This window comes from Lycorma delicatula, chromosome 7, assembly GCF_047948215.1.
Source record: "Lycorma delicatula isolate Av1 chromosome 7, ASM4794821v1, whole genome shotgun sequence".
Classification (NCBI taxonomy): domain Eukaryota; kingdom Metazoa; phylum Arthropoda; class Insecta; order Hemiptera; family Fulgoridae; genus Lycorma; species Lycorma delicatula.
Genome location: NC_134461.1, coordinates 57,189,589 through 57,206,903, shown reverse-complemented (window position 1 = coordinate 57,206,903; position 17,315 = coordinate 57,189,589). Strand labels below are relative to the sequence as shown.

The following is a 17,315-nucleotide window of genomic DNA, read 5'->3' as shown; positions in this document are numbered from 1 at the left end:
TATTTAAACTTGCGTTGCCCGTCGCGGCTTTACTTCAGAAATTGGAAATAATGTTTTAGTAATTGTTGTTGTTCTCAGAGTTTTCGTTATTCACCAATTACCGGATAAAATAGATTAATTTGGATAAATAATAACTTTTAAATGGTTAAATATGTCAAATGATCACCACTCTCTTTGTCTTTATTATCGAGCTAATTTATTTTCATGTATATTAAGATAATAATATAAATTGATCTTTCTTGAATATGAAATTAAATTTAATAAATCAAACCTACTGTTGAAATCCATATTGATATAGGTAATATCTATCTATGTAGATAATAATATTAAATTTATTTAAAAAAATTTAAAGATTTTTTTTTATATTCTTTTTTATAATTTATATAGTAGTGAGACTGGAAAAGTTTGAACTGTAGTAAAACATTCCGCGGGTCATAAGAAAGTACAGTTAAAATTTCGTAATGATTGATTCAGTAGTTTTCGCGGTTTCGGGATCAAATTTAGAAGACGTCTTTTTATATAGCAATGAGATGTATTAAAAAAAAAAAAAAGAAAAAGTTATATCCATTGTTTCGTATTATAAAATATTACAACGATACGTGTATGTTATACTACTTTGAATTTTACGAAGATCGTAAAATTTTGGTGAAATCTGGAAAAACGTTTATTGTAATTAATACTTTAACTGAAATATAATATATTGTTGAGATAGTATGTTTATTCACGACCAGATTACGTTCTTACCTAGCAAAACGTTGAATATCTTCATATTCTTGTTTGCATAATCTCTAAACAGTAAAAGGAGCGTAACTTATTTCGGAGTCGCTGCTGTTTATTTCATAACCGAACATATCAATCATTCCCTTGTTACGCTGCTACATTGATACAGAATCAAACTGAATTCAATGTTTTCAAGACATATAGAACGAGTCAGAATTATTTTTCCTCTTTTTTACTAACTTAGTAAACCGACAATGTTATAGTTAGTTACGTTGAAAGTACGCTTCGTTAGTCTATTATTGTTATTGTGACAATATTAAGTATATAAGAGTGGGAGTTAGTTTTCTCCTTGATAAACTATTACAGTTACAAGCATTTACTGGAGCTAATAATCACGTAATCAAGGATACAATGATCTGATATCACTCAATTCTTAAAGGATGATGGTTTTAGTCAGCGCATTAAATTGATCGAACACACACACACACACACACACATACCGGCTACTACAGTAGTTACAGTGCACAAAAGAAAACTATTTGCAGTTATTTATACATAGTATTGAATTTTTATGTATAATTATAATTTTTATTAGTGTGTATTCTATTTTAAATCTATTTATTTAGAGTATTACCTATAAATATATAACATGTTTTTCTAGCTATGTAGTTTAATTTATTCACATTTGAATCAGATAAATGTAATAATGGTATGTTAGTGGATTTAATAATGCAGTTATTGCTTTGATATAATTAGAATTCAAGTCACGTATTTGTTGTTTGTCTTTTAAAATAACAACCTTATCAGTACAAATAAATAACACGTTTCACATTCTGTAATATTTAATCGTATTTATTTTTATTTGTAACAATGTACATTAGTACATCGTGAAATAACATTTAATAGATATATTTTTATTTTAGTTTTAATATTGTTTGACCGGTTAAAAGAGTTGTTCATTAAAAGTTAGTTTTATCGCTATAAGTTGAATTTTATTTTTGTTTTCAAAAGTAGCATTTTATATTTTTGTTTTTATGCATAGCTTATTTTTTTGTTTATTCATTTTATTTTATTATTATTTAACAATATCTGAATGTGCTATCTCACAATCGGAACTAACTCCTGCCATGTTTCATATCTTATACATTTATATTACTGGTGAGAAAACACACATTAATTATTTTAGTCGGTGGTAAAATGCCGTTATATAATGTGCTACGATATCATAGAAACACGGAAAGAATTAAGAGTGAGAAAGTCGTGAGGAAGGGAGGTACAGAGAACAGGATTAAAATCCTTTCTCTTATGTTGTATTTGTCTATTCATTTCTTTGAGCGTCCACGATTCTTTCGAGAAATCAGTGTTTCTATTCGAGTGGTATAAATAATATTCAAACTACCGTAAGTTTTAGTAAATTTTTTAGAATGATCTTTTAGAACGGTGTTTAATTTTAAAAACTGGAGCTTTTCAAAAGGTGAAATAAAAATTTCATAGGTTAAAATAAAATCAATCCAAAATTTTAAATATATCGAATTTTTTTATATTTTTAAACATGTGCCAATTAAATATGTCTAATGAATCTCAATACTTTATCAAATGAGAAGAAATTCATTTTTTCGTGGTTTGGTTGTAACAATGGTTCAAATAGGATTTATTAATGATATTAATAGAAAAGTTCTTACAAAACTATTTTCAAGTTCTATGAATTTAGTTAATTTAGTACTTCTTTTTTTTTTTGGTCATCTTACATACTCGTATCCTCCCTCCAGTCCCAGTCTGTGGAACGTCATTACTCCAGATTAAAGTATATATTTTTTAACCTTCGGATCCATCGTTTGAATCGTGTGTGAAAATGCCATGCCTGACCGGGATTCGAACCCGGGACCTCCGGGTGAAAGACCAAGACGCTACCACTCGCGCCACAAAGGCCGGCAATATTACTTTTATTGTAGCGCGTAAAACACAGTGTATTAGCCATATTTATAACTAAATTTCATGTTTATTCCTTTCTGTTAAGGTTTAAGGTAGTCCCGGCCAAGATGTTGGCATAAATGTGATTTTTACATTAGACTTTAGCAAGGACGTTCATACTTGTTTGATTACATCATAATCATCGTACTGCAGATACTGTTATTTGGATTATTCTGTTTATTTTTAAATTTGTATGAGCAGTGTTGTACTATTATTGTCATTGTTGTAATAATTACAATTCGACATCGTTATGGATCTTCCTGTGAATGTGATTCACAGGAAGACCCATTTTTATTTATTTTATCTCATTTATCAAAAGATAAAATGAATTGTATTCGTTTGTTCCAATATTTTTGGTATTTTACCAGAACATAAACTGTTAATCAGGAGTACGACATGGCGTTTAATACTTCGAATGACCGAGAACGATGGCGATGCAAGAAAAGGCAGTGCCAAGTTTATATACAATTGCGGTCCAGGTTGCATAGTTCTTAAACTATCTTGATAAAATGTTGCTATTTATTTATTCATGGAACTATGAAATGACGACTGAAGCCTTCATTGAACGCGAATTAAGTATAAACTACAACGCAGGGGTCGACTGGAGAAATTACATACAGGAAGTGTGCTTCGAGAAGCTTTTAAAATCAAATCGTGTAATTGACGGCCCTGATCTGACAGTAGATCGACGAGTCTCTATTCGTAAGTAGGAATAATAACGGGAACCATTCACAGAAATTCATTGATTTACTTACGGAGGCACATACTAAAAAAAAAAAAAAAATAGAATGACTATGAGGGGCAGCCAAAAATAAAATTGGCCGTAAATCAGGCATAGCAAGAGGACTTTTGAACAAATACACTGAGTTGAAGGTTTGCCCCTGTCTTTGTCAACCGAACTGTCGGCTGGCTTTGACGGGACAACCTAGTGGGGTTTTTGTACTATCTAATCAGATAACAAAATCAGATTACTGACGCATTTGTATATAAAAGACAAACAAAACAGACTAGTACACTAGACACAGCAGTTGGCGAGGGGAAAAATTTCAGGTCACTTATTGTACTTATACGAATTCTTATAGCGGAAAAAGTGACAATTTTTATTTTTGTTGAAAAAAAAGACTGAAAACTCTCTCCTGAATTTTCTCAAAAAATGAGAGATACACAATACACTTTTTTTCCCACCACCGCCGAATTTCAGAGTCTAGTGTATTTTCTGGAACATTTAAAAGTAGGCTTGAGGAGTAATCAGTACTTCTTTTGGTATGAAGTCGGTCCAAAAGCACAAAAAATCGGTTCTAAATGTTTTCCTTTTGGCAACTGTTTGTATGATGTAAACCTTTTGGGTATAGAGCCCTATAGATTTGGGTACATTTTTAACTCTTTTCTTTCTACTGGATACATTTTTAGCCGATTTTGATGAGACTGGGTAGGATATTGTAAACCAAGTAGAAATAGAACCCTTTTGATTTTTCAAGCAAATCGGTTCACATGAATCGGAGTCAGAAGAAAAAACTGGGTTTACGGGTACATTTCATGTTATAACTTGAAGGGTGAGATGTTAGTCAAAATTAAATTTTTGCAAGCACGACCAGATAGAGCTGTTATTCCCAATGGTCCCAAAACATCAAGTTGTAGCTCAAATCAGATATTTTCGAGCTAGTTTCGTTATAATACTTTAGTTTCACAATTTTCCAAACACAGTTTTTAAGTTTTAATCGTTTTGGTTCACTTTAAACCTTTTCTCTTTTTGTGAGCACGGCTTCAAAACCACACAAATTATGGATAACAGTATCAAAGTGGGTAGTTGACAAGTAGCAGTCTTAAGCAATTTATGCAGTCGCAACTCAACGACTTTGTGAAAAGGAAGAAGAAAAAACACAAATGTAAATGTATTTATTGGAAAAACACACAGTACCTTGTAGTATTACCAAAGAACAACATAATACAAACACCGAAAGCAATAATATTTTCAAAAATCAGTACAGCAATGTAACATCCTTTCTTTAAGTAAAAACTTAACCAAAAAATCCGACCTTCTGATGCACTTAACTGCGATAGAGTTCGTTTTTTCATACGCTTCTTTAAGTGAATGATGATGATCGAGGGTCATTTGAAATGCTAATTTCTTGCGTGTGTTGTTTTTAACCATTACCAGAGACATTTCTCTTCATTTTTTTATTCATCCCAGTTTATACTGTTAATGACACAACAAACGATTGCGTTTGAAGTTTTTCAGTGTTACATTTTGAACGTCCAAAAAACCTCTTTTGAAATTTCTCACAATTTTTTAATGTCTTATGCATTGTACGAGTATAATGTTAAAACTAGCATATAAATGAACATAAAGATGCTCTGAAAGAGGTAGACTTATCGGAAATATGGTTAAAAAATTCGATGACCATGAGTTTTGCATTACAAGTTGCTGAATTATTGTTACTTTTAAAATTGAACTCGTATGTTACATTTGTTTGTTATCTTGATATCAAGTTTTATAAGTTTCTGTAATAGATTTAATTAGTTTAAATACCATTCTGACGGTTGTATAAAAGAATGTTCTTGTTCACCTATTACAAAATGAAATTGCCTATTATAAAATGATTTATTCTACGGTATCTTCAGGGTAATACCCCTCTTTCTAAGCAATTTATTTCATTGTAATAATAATGCCGTAGTTAATTAAATTGCTTTAGTACTCCTTCGTTAGTTACATTTATGCCAATTAACTATTAGATTACCACTGTGATAGGGTTTTCTGATTAAGAATAATAACGCAATTTTCTGCGTTTTTATGGCTTTAAATTGAAAATTCAATATATATTCAAGTTCTGTATCAGGTTTTATTTTTTTAACTTTCCATCACAATAATTTAAAAAATATATTTATTTAATTTTACACAAAATTTTTATCTCAAAAGGGTAAACAGTACTTATTATAATTTCATTTTTACAGTCAAATCAACTTATATATATAAGTACTTATATACTTATATTAACTTACCATTCCCCATAATCATTTGGTTCAATTTCAGCCTTTTCTTTTTTGTGAGCACGGCTTCAAAACCACACAAACTATGGAAAGTATTAAAGTGGGTCGTTGGCAAGTAGCAAAGAAAGGATGTTGCACTGCTGTAATGATTTTTGAAAATATTATTGTTTTCTGTAGGTTTTTTTCATGGTATGTTAGTATCATGTGTTCTTTTATAATAGTACAAGGTACTGTGTATTTTTGCAGCAAATACATTATACTTTTATATTTGTGTTTTCTTCTTTTTCCTTTTCACAAAGTTGTTGTGTTGTGACTGCATCAGTTGCTTAACATATAATGATTATTATCATTATGGTATATTTATAAGTACTTATATAATTATATATACATATACTTAAATATAATTTATTTTCCTCTGGACTGGATAGAATTAAATATTACAATAAGACATATTTTTAAGTAAATATGTCTTGTTATTATATATATATATATATATATATATATATATGGGTTTCCTCATGTATATATATATATGTGTGTGTGTGTGTGTGTGTGTGTGTGTGTGAAATCATAAAAGAAACTTCTGTTTTATATATACAGTGTTTCAAAAAAAATGTACCAACACTTTGAACTGTTTAATCACCATTTTGAACATTTACTTTAACCACCATTTGGAACATTCAATCTGACCAAAAAGTTCACTTATTTTTCAAATTGAACTGTAGTCTTACTTTTCCCAGAAATTTAACTTCGGCAGGAAAATAAATTTTCTATAACGGTTAAAAGTTTTTGTCATAAATAATTCTTGATCGATTTCATTGAAATTTAATTATGTTGTAGTAATGTATTTGAAATTGTACATGTGTAAATTTTATGAAGATTGGTTGAGTCTTGAATTATGCTTAATTTAAGGTCGAAAAATTTGGGCACTGTAAGATAGAATCGTGATACGTTATGTTGCTATAAGTTGGTACGTTGACGTTTCTTTATCTACGGTTAGCAATATTAAAGCAAATTAAATTAACGAAAACTCGGTCTTCTTGGGCAGAACGGCACAAGATTTTTTTTGTGTTTATTTTTATTAAAAAAATAATAACTAAAAGAGAAGTGGGATGAGAAAATAAGAGCAGTAATTAAGAAAAAATATTAAAAATAATACTAAAGAATTAATCTTTTTTGTAATTCTATATTGCAAATTTAGTTATAAAAAAGTTTAAGCTGTCATATAATTATAACCTAAATAAAACTGACGAAGTATGGTGTCCTTGAAAATGAAGTTTGTGATTGACAATTAGTTTCTTTTTTTGTTTTAATTAGGTAAGTTTATATTTTGCATATTATTATTACTGGGCTGAAAGTAAATTTTACTACCTTCAGAGTATTGCAAAAATGTTAAAATATTTTTTTTGCAATAGAAGGTGGAGTAGTTAAGCTTCTTAAATTTAATCTAACGTTAGCCTTTTATTTATTTAAACAGCCATAACCCGTCCACCTATAATCCTTGACACTATATTATTACGATATATAATGTTGTTAAGTAGTATCATATATTATTTGACCTAATATTTTTTATTCTTTTTCAATTTATAATATACAGATGGCAATTAAAATCATTGTTATTGTATAAATATCATTTTAAAACAATACAAATTTGCGTAATTTAGATTTATATTAATTATATTTTTAGTATTTTTAAACAATATGATATAAAAATTTATTTTATAACAGTGGGTCGCGCTAATATCTTCGTATTATAATAAAACAGATGTTTTATGGTTATGGTTGTGAAGGCAGGTGAACCAAATTGATCTATCTTTATATAAATCTACAGCAGTCAGTTCTGCTGTTTCGTGAACTGTGCGCACCGAATGAGTTCAAGGGCGAATGGTCGAGTTGTGCATTTATTCCGTTCTCTTACGTACATATATAAAATAAATAAATAAATATATATATATAAAATACAACATTAAACTCGGTTCGCATCGTTGAGAATTATTTACCGGACTTGTAATTCTTATGTCCCTGTTTTTTTATAATATTAAGTCTTAACTTCACCGCATAACCTCTTATCTACCTTTCTACTGACTTCACTCGACATAACTCGTTATTATAATTCTGTTCCGGTCTTTGACGGCGTAACTGGATCACAAAATTCAGAGTGTATCCTCCCTTCCTTATATTCCAGCATAGTATCCTTACTTATCCTTGAATAAAATTATTTTAAATTGATAATGAAGAAGAAGCGTAAAAATATTATTATAACTATGTTATAATTATTTTTATTATATGTAATTTTTAATTACATGCATGTAAGGAATGTATGTTCCATATTTCATACATAATTATTTTAATTTTTTTTTTTTTGTTAAAAGTTTTACATTATTATAATTCTAACGGTGCATAATTGTAATACGAATTGTAGGGCGTGACGCAGGAAATAGAATTGCAATAGTATTTAGTGATAATTAAGAGGGAAAAAAGTAGAATTCAGGTAAATTTTTTTATAACCGTTTTGAAGTTCTTTGTGACATAATTGGGGAATGTAGTGTAAACGTCATCATCACGTTGAAGGCACCGCCCACATACTAGGCGGTATTTTATAGAGAGTGCATCTATCTTATTTAAGAAATATTGTTATGTGTTTATGCATGTCCATTTCTTTGTCACGAAAGTGCTCGCTTGCTTCATTTGAGAAAAATAAAATGTTATTAAGGAAATTAATCTACATCCGTCCATATTTGTTATTTAGATATATTGTGTTTTTTTTTTAATTTTTTAAGTTCATTTTAATATAGCATTATCTAAAACTATTACCGTTTTTACTCGCAATAACTACTAAAATAAATAAATGTCCTAGGTTATTTCCATTCAACTGCCATTGAGATTAAATAGGTTGATATTAAATGTAATTATACTTTATTTTCGAACATCGGAACTTTTACACATATTTTTTTTATTCGACTCCCTACACCTGTATAAAGAATCCTTAATTCCCTAGACGGGCAGAAATAACCAGGCAGCAATGAAATGAAAAGGAAATTGAGGCAATGTCGAGTAGCCAAAGGTCACGGCACGCTATACAACGAAAAATTCAAAACTAACGTTTACTTAAAAACTAATAACGAAAAGAGCATATGGCACGTTTTCTCATTTATCATACTAATCTTTGTCAGCTACTCAAAAAAAAAATTATCTAAATAACTCAATGATAAAATTTAATCATACAAAATTCTCTTCAAACTATGCTATCAACATATTTCTAATGAAACTCAAAGTAATGAACTCGTTCTTGATATTTTACGGGAATGTTAAATTACTGCATGTTTTGATGGAAAATATCATTACACTATTATTAGCTTGGTTATTAGAAGATAATAAGCAAATAAATTTCAAATATCTTACAGTAACTAGACGAAAGTAGATGTTGAATGAAATTAACCTTGAAAATTTTAATAATAATAAAAAAAACTACAAACATTTTTCTTCTAATAGAATGGCTAATGGGCAAACCAAGATTTTTCTGATGTCACCAGTAATAAGTCATTTAGTATGCTGGAATTAATGTCAATCCAGGATATCCTAAAATCTTGCTGAATTACTGTTTTGTTTTTTATCCCTAAAAAAAAATAGTATTCAAATATCGTCCTATGTCCTTGACGTGCGCTATGAGAAAAATACTCGAAAAAATGATTAATAATCGACTCGTCTGGGTTTTCGAAAAAGAAAACCTGATATCACCATATCAAGCAGGTTTTCGGCAATGATCAACTTAGAGAATATTATATATAACAGCTTTATTACAAGAAAACATTGTGTCGGAGTCTTCTTTGATCTTCAGAAGGCTTTCGATATGACCTGGCGACATGGAGTAATGCTCCAGATACATGAATGGGGCATTCGTGGCAATCTGCCAGCAACTATATGAATGACCGTTCCTTCCAAGTACGTGTCAACAATGAATATTCATCTGAAAGAATGTTGGAAAATGGAATACCACAAGGTTCGCCGTTGAGCGGTACCTTGTTTACCATCACCATTAATAAATTGATATTAGTCATTCCAGTAGAAATCAGCAAAAGCGTCTGATGATTTGGCAATTGTGAATGCCAGCAACAAGACTGCTATTGTGAAGTACAAATTGCAACGGGCGATCAACACTCTAAATGAAGTTGCGAGGAATAATGGATTCCAATTTTCACCAGAAAAAACGTGTTGTATACACTTCTGTAGGAAGAGAATTCCTCATCAAAATATGTTGAGAATTGGCAATGATCCAATACAATATAAAGACAACGTAAGATTTTTAGGACTAGTATTGTATAAATCCCTTACGTGGGGACTACACATATAGGACTTGAGTGTTAGATGCAAAAAAGCCCTAAACATTATTAAATGTTTATCGAACATTAATTGGGGCTCTGATAAAGAGATATTATTGAGATTGCATAAGGCATTGGTTCAATCGAAACTCGACTACGGATGTATTGTATATTCATCCGCTAGGAAGTCGCATTTAAGAAGACGTTATTCACAATAGCGGAATAAGATATGCAACAGGCGCTTTCCGCACAAGTCCGGCGACTAGTCTAATGTCTGAAGCCGGAATACTCCCAGTACATTATAGAAGAGAGATCCTTTTGCTAAGATACGCAGCAAATATATGGGCTTTTCCTGCCCATATAAATAATAAACTTCTTAATAATCATCCTATGGCTGCATTATACGTACATCGTGCTACCTATTCCAGACCAGCTGGAATTAGTTACCACGAATTAAGAAGAAAATACGAAATTGCTATTCCGGAGACTCTAGCAATTTCCACATGAGAAATACCGCCATGGCTCTTGCCAGCGGTAATTACAAGGTTGGATCTCTCTCAGGGAGAAATAAAAAAGAAACCAGCAGTGATCATCCAACAGGAATTATTGGCAACCGTCAGTAGTTATGAAGAATATATTAGAATTTATACTGACGGTTATAAAACCGAACATGGTGTTGGATGCTCCATATATGTAAATGGAGAAGCCCATTCTTGGAAACTGCCAGATATGGCCAGTGTTTATACGGCAGAACTTACTGCCATTCAGCAAGCTCTTCGCTACACAGAACACTATTGCGAAGAGAGAGTGCTAATATGTTCCGATTCTCTAAGTGCACTTGTTGCAATTCGGAACAAAAACATTAAGGATGTCCTAATTTCAAACATCCTGTCCATTTTGTATGTTCTAAACCAACGAAGACAGCGATGCGTATTTGTATGGACTTCAGGGCATGCTGGTATTACAGGTAATGAAAGCGCAGACGAAGCTGGCAGAAAGGCAACAGCCTGCGATGATTTGGATGCATTTCCTGTAAGAGTGGCAGATGTTAAAAATTGTTTAATGAACATAGTAAGAAACAAATGGAATACTGATTGGAGGAGTTTAAATACAAAATTAAACTCAGTGAAAACTTCTCCATATAAATGGAAAAGCGACTTTAAGTTGACTCGCCGTGAACAAGTAGCTGTGACCAGACTTAGAATCGTGTCACGCGATTGACAAATTCATATCTGTTAATCGGCGAAGAGAGACCAATGTGCGGTGTTTGCAATAAAACACTTACAATCAAGCATTTAATAGAAGAGTGTACAATATATGAGGACCTCGAAAGAGGTTCCGTCTAAGAAGTGACATTACTGCTGATCTGGATAATGGAAATGAAGAAAAGATAGTTGCATTTTTACACGCCAGTGGACTTCTTAGAAGTCTGTAAAAGTTGGAAAATTTTTAAAGCTGTGTTAAAGAATCTCTAAGTGGAATTCTTTATGTATATGGGAGTCTCGAGTCTAGTGACGGGAGGTAGCCCTCTTGCCTAGGCCAACTTGGCTCGTCTGCATTCAAGAGCAGTGAGTCGGGGTGTGTCCAATGATGGCATGAGGGACCCTCAAGGGTAAACTGAGGGCGCGAGGCTATGGGTAAGCGCAATGGATGCCTGTAGCCTGATTATAAGGAGTCAACTTACACGGCATCGTGGCGCGACTAATATACTGCTTCATGGCGGTTCTTGTCGCCCCGAGGGTGCTTAAACAAACTATAAACGAGACAGATAGAAGAAAGAAATGGTATTGATAAGTTGTACTTTTAATTTCATGATCTTTTTGAAAACCTTATCTCAAATTTTAATATCGGGGCCCTTTACACCCCGTAAGTGTTGTTTTGTCTTGTTGTTGTTGTGTCTTAATGTTTTTTATGTTGGTTGTGCTTTTAAATAAAATGTAAGGGCCGTTTACACCTTACATATGACGATCCTGATGGTGATACTAATTTCTTTTAAAGAATGTGACAAGGGCTAATGACCCTAGCAGTCAATGCCCGTAAAAAATTCAGGAAAAAAAAGTATTCTAATAAACACCGAAAAAGGAATAATAAAATACAAAAAAAGTTATTTAATTGCGATTATATACAATGGGTTGTAATGTATTTTTTTTTCTTTTCTTGGGATTAAACACAAATAATTAAACTTTAGTGTTTCTCTGTAAGCCAAAGTAAATTTTATTTGTTTACAAATTTTACGATTGTTAATTACATTAATTATAAAGCTTACCTGTAAACCAAAGAAAAGTTTATTATTCACTATGTTGTTCCCCTCTTTTACAAACGATTTTCTGTAAGTCTAATTTAATCAGTCATTATCACGCCACATGTTTATTAATTTCTTATTCTTTTTATATCCTGTGCACCATCAAGTGACTGTACTACCAACCCATCTGAATGCAGTAAATTCAATCATATTAAGGAAGTAATACAACCTCCTTATATATATATATATATATATATATACACACACACACACACACACACACACGCACACACACACACGCACGCACAAACAAAAGTTTTATTCAAGTACAATTTAATTCCAGTGGTAAGCTTATATCTGTGACAAACTATTCACTATTAATTAGTTAATAATATGATATAAAAAAATTAAACATAATTTTTTTTCTTAAAAAGAGTGGCATATTCCTGCATTCTTTAAACTGTTTAATTTCTAAAATGAATATCTATGATTATTATATCTAAATTAACATATTTATTTGCAACTAAATTAACATGTCAATCCGTCAATGAGAAATTTTATGTCAAAATTCCATTCCTCAGAATAGTGAAATCAAGAAATCTCTGCTTCTTTTTATGTAATGCAAACACACTTACGTAATGTAAGACACTTATAATTTTACATCTTATCCAATAATTGTACAGTGTTATGCATTTTTTAGATTTGAGATTAATGGAGAACACAAATTACGTAAAATCTTGAAGATTTAATTGATATTGCAACAATACCGGTATAACGGACCTAATTAACAGATTCCTGCCAATTAAAAAGAAAGTAGTAAGCAAAATAATAATGAGGGGAATCAAGAAAGGGCTAAAAGAAACCCTTTTAGTAAATCAGGTCCGTTTAACAATTGTCCTTTGTAATACTGACCGCTGACATACCTAAACAGATGTTGTTCAATGAGAAGAGTTACCGGATCAGGTTAGGAATTTCATGGGAAAATGTGAGGACGGATATCCCACGCTTCGATCTGAGTCTGATCCTGCACTTAAAAAGATTAGGAGTATAAATACTCCGGGGGAAGACCAGTTTAAATCAAGTCTGCGAGGACAGTCTGCAACAGAATTCTAAGCGAGGAGTATGTGAATTTGAAGCTTGAGTATTCTGCGAGGAAATCAGTGAAGGAGCGAATTTCTAGTGAATTAAGTTCGACGCGATTAAGGTGATGTCATACGTAATTCCAGTACGTGAAAACAAGAAGTGGTTCGGTGAGTTACTGTTAGACTGTAAGTGAAAGAGATAATGTACTAAATTTCATTCATAAATTGAGGGTAGTTTTATTTGTGAACAGCAAAGGTATTTGCAGTAGAAGAACTTTATACTTGTCTATCTGTTGTACTATTGTTGTTAATACAAGACTTGGGGTTAAAAGTGTTAAGACTAGCGGTCATGATAATGTATTTTGTCAATGGGACTGAATTCTGCTTTTCCATTCTATTTATTTACCTGTGAATAAATCCTAACGATTACTTTAAATTTTGTTTATATGTAACCACTGTTTATTATTATTATGGGTATGATTATTATTAGTTTATTATTTTCGTTTACTATACTTATTGTTATTATTGATTTGTCTCATTTTATTTATGTTCTTAAACTAATAAATTCTAATTATATAAACATTTTTAATTGCCAGTCTCTTTATATCCTGATCGAGCTGCGAACACGCGACATATAATTTTAATGACGGCCAGTTTTTTTGGCATATATATGGTTTAAATGGTGTAAATGTAACATTACTGAAAAATGTTTTTAATAAAAGTTGTATAAATTTTTATCAAGATCGAATGTAGGTTCTTTTATTTTCCTTTTTTTATTGAAATAACATTTATCTGGGGAATTCGCAATAAAATATTTCTGAGTGAGAGTGGACAAACCCTCGGAAATTTATTAAAATTTTATATGAGTTCAATTCACTAGGACCAATTCAACTTGCGAGATTTAATTAAAAATTCATAAACTGTTTAGAAGTGATGATATTTGATGTACATGTATTATATTAACAAACCTGTTTGGCTGTATATTGTTTCTGTATATAATACAGCTATATATGAAACAAAAATTAATATCTGAGGACATTCTTCATTTCCAAGATTCTAAAATATTTGTATAGACTACAGCAGTCTTTCGTTTCCCCAGTGCAGGATGATCATTCTACACACCGGTTGGTCCAGCGGTGAACACGTCATTCAAAATTAGCTGAATTCAAAGTCGAGAGTTGTAAGGCCTTTTATACGAATTTTAATGCTAGATATATCTAGCATTCAAAATCTTCCAGTCTATCAGGAAAGCTCACGTTTTCTGGATGGAAGTATAAAAATGATTCTTAGCAGGCTGTTATGACGTTACTGGAATCCCATGAAACATTTTTCTTTCAAAGTACCAATTTTATGAAATTATATGATTAGCGATAGAATAATATTTTTTCTTTATATCTATATTTAAACTAAGCGCGAAATCAAACTTCTTTAACTCCTTAAGGGTCATTAAGGAAAGTTGTGACTTTTTTTTGTAATTATCGTTGAGTAAAAAATGTATCAATTTTTTTAATTCATCGAACTGAAAAATTGTAAAAAAAAGATTCCTTTGCAAATACAAATAATAAGTGTTTTATAACATCATTATTTTGTAAATATTTACAAAATTAAACCTTTTTAGGTCTGTTTATAATTCCACTAATTGAATTACTTAAATAAAGTCGGAATATCCAACTTATAGCAGTTTTAAAAAGGCACAAATAACTTCTTAAAAGGTTAAATTCAGTCACCATATCTGATGATATCAGTATTCCTACTGATATATTTATCATTTAGAGATAAAAGGTTTTCTTAGAAATTAACTAGAATCTAGATTGAATTATTATTTAAAATTAAATTTTGTAGGATTGCAGATACAGGAAAAATCTGGAAAGGTGTCTGTGATTACTTTGCGTTTATATAAATACTATTCGAGTACTAGTGAAATCACGTGTACGTAAATTTAACACGTTGGTGATTGTATTTAGCTTGAAATAGTACCAACTCAAACATAAAGATTTCTGTTCGTTGTGTAGGAGTGTCTTCTCATTGGCTACCCAATAGGATACGGACAGATCAATAAGGGAAGAGGCAACATTGCCGTATCAACCAATCGCTTAAATTCATTCTTAGAGAACGTCAGAAGTGCTATAAATGTGACCTAATGTTAATATTTCTGTTGATAGTAAATTTCATTTTGTTATTTAAAAAATAATCATAATAATAACTATTCTACATTTTAATGTAACTTGCCAAACTTAAGTAATTTAAATTGTAATAATGTAATTAAAAATTTACTTTTTGCTTAACAAAGTTGAATTTTGACTTTCTTTCACTGATGTCATGTCAGGTTTTTTTACAAATACACATCTAAATGTAATTTTATAAAAAGAGTTTTATCGTTTTTAATACATGAATTTAGCTCGGTGCTGAAATTACATTAATTTCTGACAATTATAAAAAAAAATGTATTATTATGTATTGAAATAATCACTGAAATAAATAAAATAAAATTCAGATGTATTACTTGCAGAACTTAAAAAAAAAGTGTAGATAGAATTATGTTGTGCCTTATTTCATTTTTAGTATACATTTATCCTGATTTATAATCTAGTTATAGTTATAATCTAGTTAGTTTTTTAAATTAATAGTAAAACGTATTCTAATTAAACTTGCATGCTGAAATATTTTAATACAAAATTTATTATCAGCTTTTTTACGTAAGTAATTAAGAGAGGCGAATTATTATCCGGAAGTATTGAAAAATTATTTTTAGATAATTGTATTTATTTAATTTTTTTTTTTTAATTTTCATGTTATGTTGTTTCAGGTAGATTACAGGAAGTGCATTTAGCTGGTTATTATTAAGTGGTGAGCAATTTAATTATTGAATAATATTATAAATAAATATTATTTAAGCTAATTAATTTTATAAGAATGTTATTTACGTTTATGATGTATAACTATATATATATCTAATGACATAACCTATAGATTTGATTTATATGAATGCGTCAGTGTTTGTAATTTGTTTTTATATTATTTATTTTCCAATTATATTAATTTATTACTAATTAAATTTTTATTTACTGAATTGGATTTATATTGAACTGAATTTTTAAAAATTATATGGAATTTACAGCGTCCTAAATATGTTAAGATGTGTCTAATTTTATTTATTTATTTGTAATTTTGCTGATAAGGCTACTCGTGTAATTAAAAAATCTTCGTCTGATATTATTGTGTAATATAATATTACTTCATGAAGAAATTTTATACAAATAGTACATATTTTTTAATACCTACTTAGGTTAACATCCTATAATCAGTATGAGTGTTTTCTGTCTACATAGTTGTAGATAAAATACTTATTTTAGATGATTAATTTTACTAGTATTTTTGCTTAGTTGGTCTTTACTTTTTTTTTAAATAAAAGAATAAGAATAGGCAGAACCGTCAAATCTACGTTTATGATCTAGCCTTGTACTGTTCTAATTCAAATCGAGCCGCAAATTTCCAACTCAATGGTTTATTGTTTTAATTCTACTAAGTTTCGATACCTAAGTAATACCGTATTGCTTCCCTATATAAATTAAATATATTTATATATTATTATATATAAACTAAACTTTAAAATAAAAAAAATGGAATTAAAAAGTAAAATGAAGTTAAAAAAAGCATCCCCTATATTCTATTTTTTTAAACGTTCTTCGTAGTTCATGCTTGTATTTGTGCTTATGCCTAATCCCTTCTAGGGCAATGGGAAATCGACGTGACACCTACCATCTGGAACTGATATATATATAGACACGTAATAGAAAAAGTATGTACAGCCGCCTGGCCGTTGACACGGTAATTCCTAAATGATTCATCCGATCGTCATAAAATTTCTATATGCTATTTAATCAGTATTTCTGTTAAGTATGATGGTAAACTGAAATCGCAATTTACTTGATTTTAGTAAAAGACTAAATAATTATACAAAATTCTAGGAGTAAATATGAGGAATTCAAAAAC

At 30.2% G+C, this 17,315-nt stretch overlaps 1 long non-coding RNA gene across 2 annotated transcripts in view; it reads left to right on the top strand.

Moving 5' to 3' along the window:
* The window catches only part of LOC142327253 (uncharacterized), a 389,528-nt gene extending 373,373 nt beyond the window's left edge, over nt 1-16,155 (top strand). The window contains exon 4 of one of the 2 annotated variants that reach the window (XR_012756953.1): nt 16,129-16,155. This is a non-coding gene — a long non-coding RNA (uncharacterized LOC142327253). The remainder of the gene's footprint in view (nt 1-16,128) is intronic. The other variant, XR_012756950.1, reaches the window with a different exon arrangement.
* Nucleotides 16,156-17,315: the final 1,160 nt, after the last annotated feature.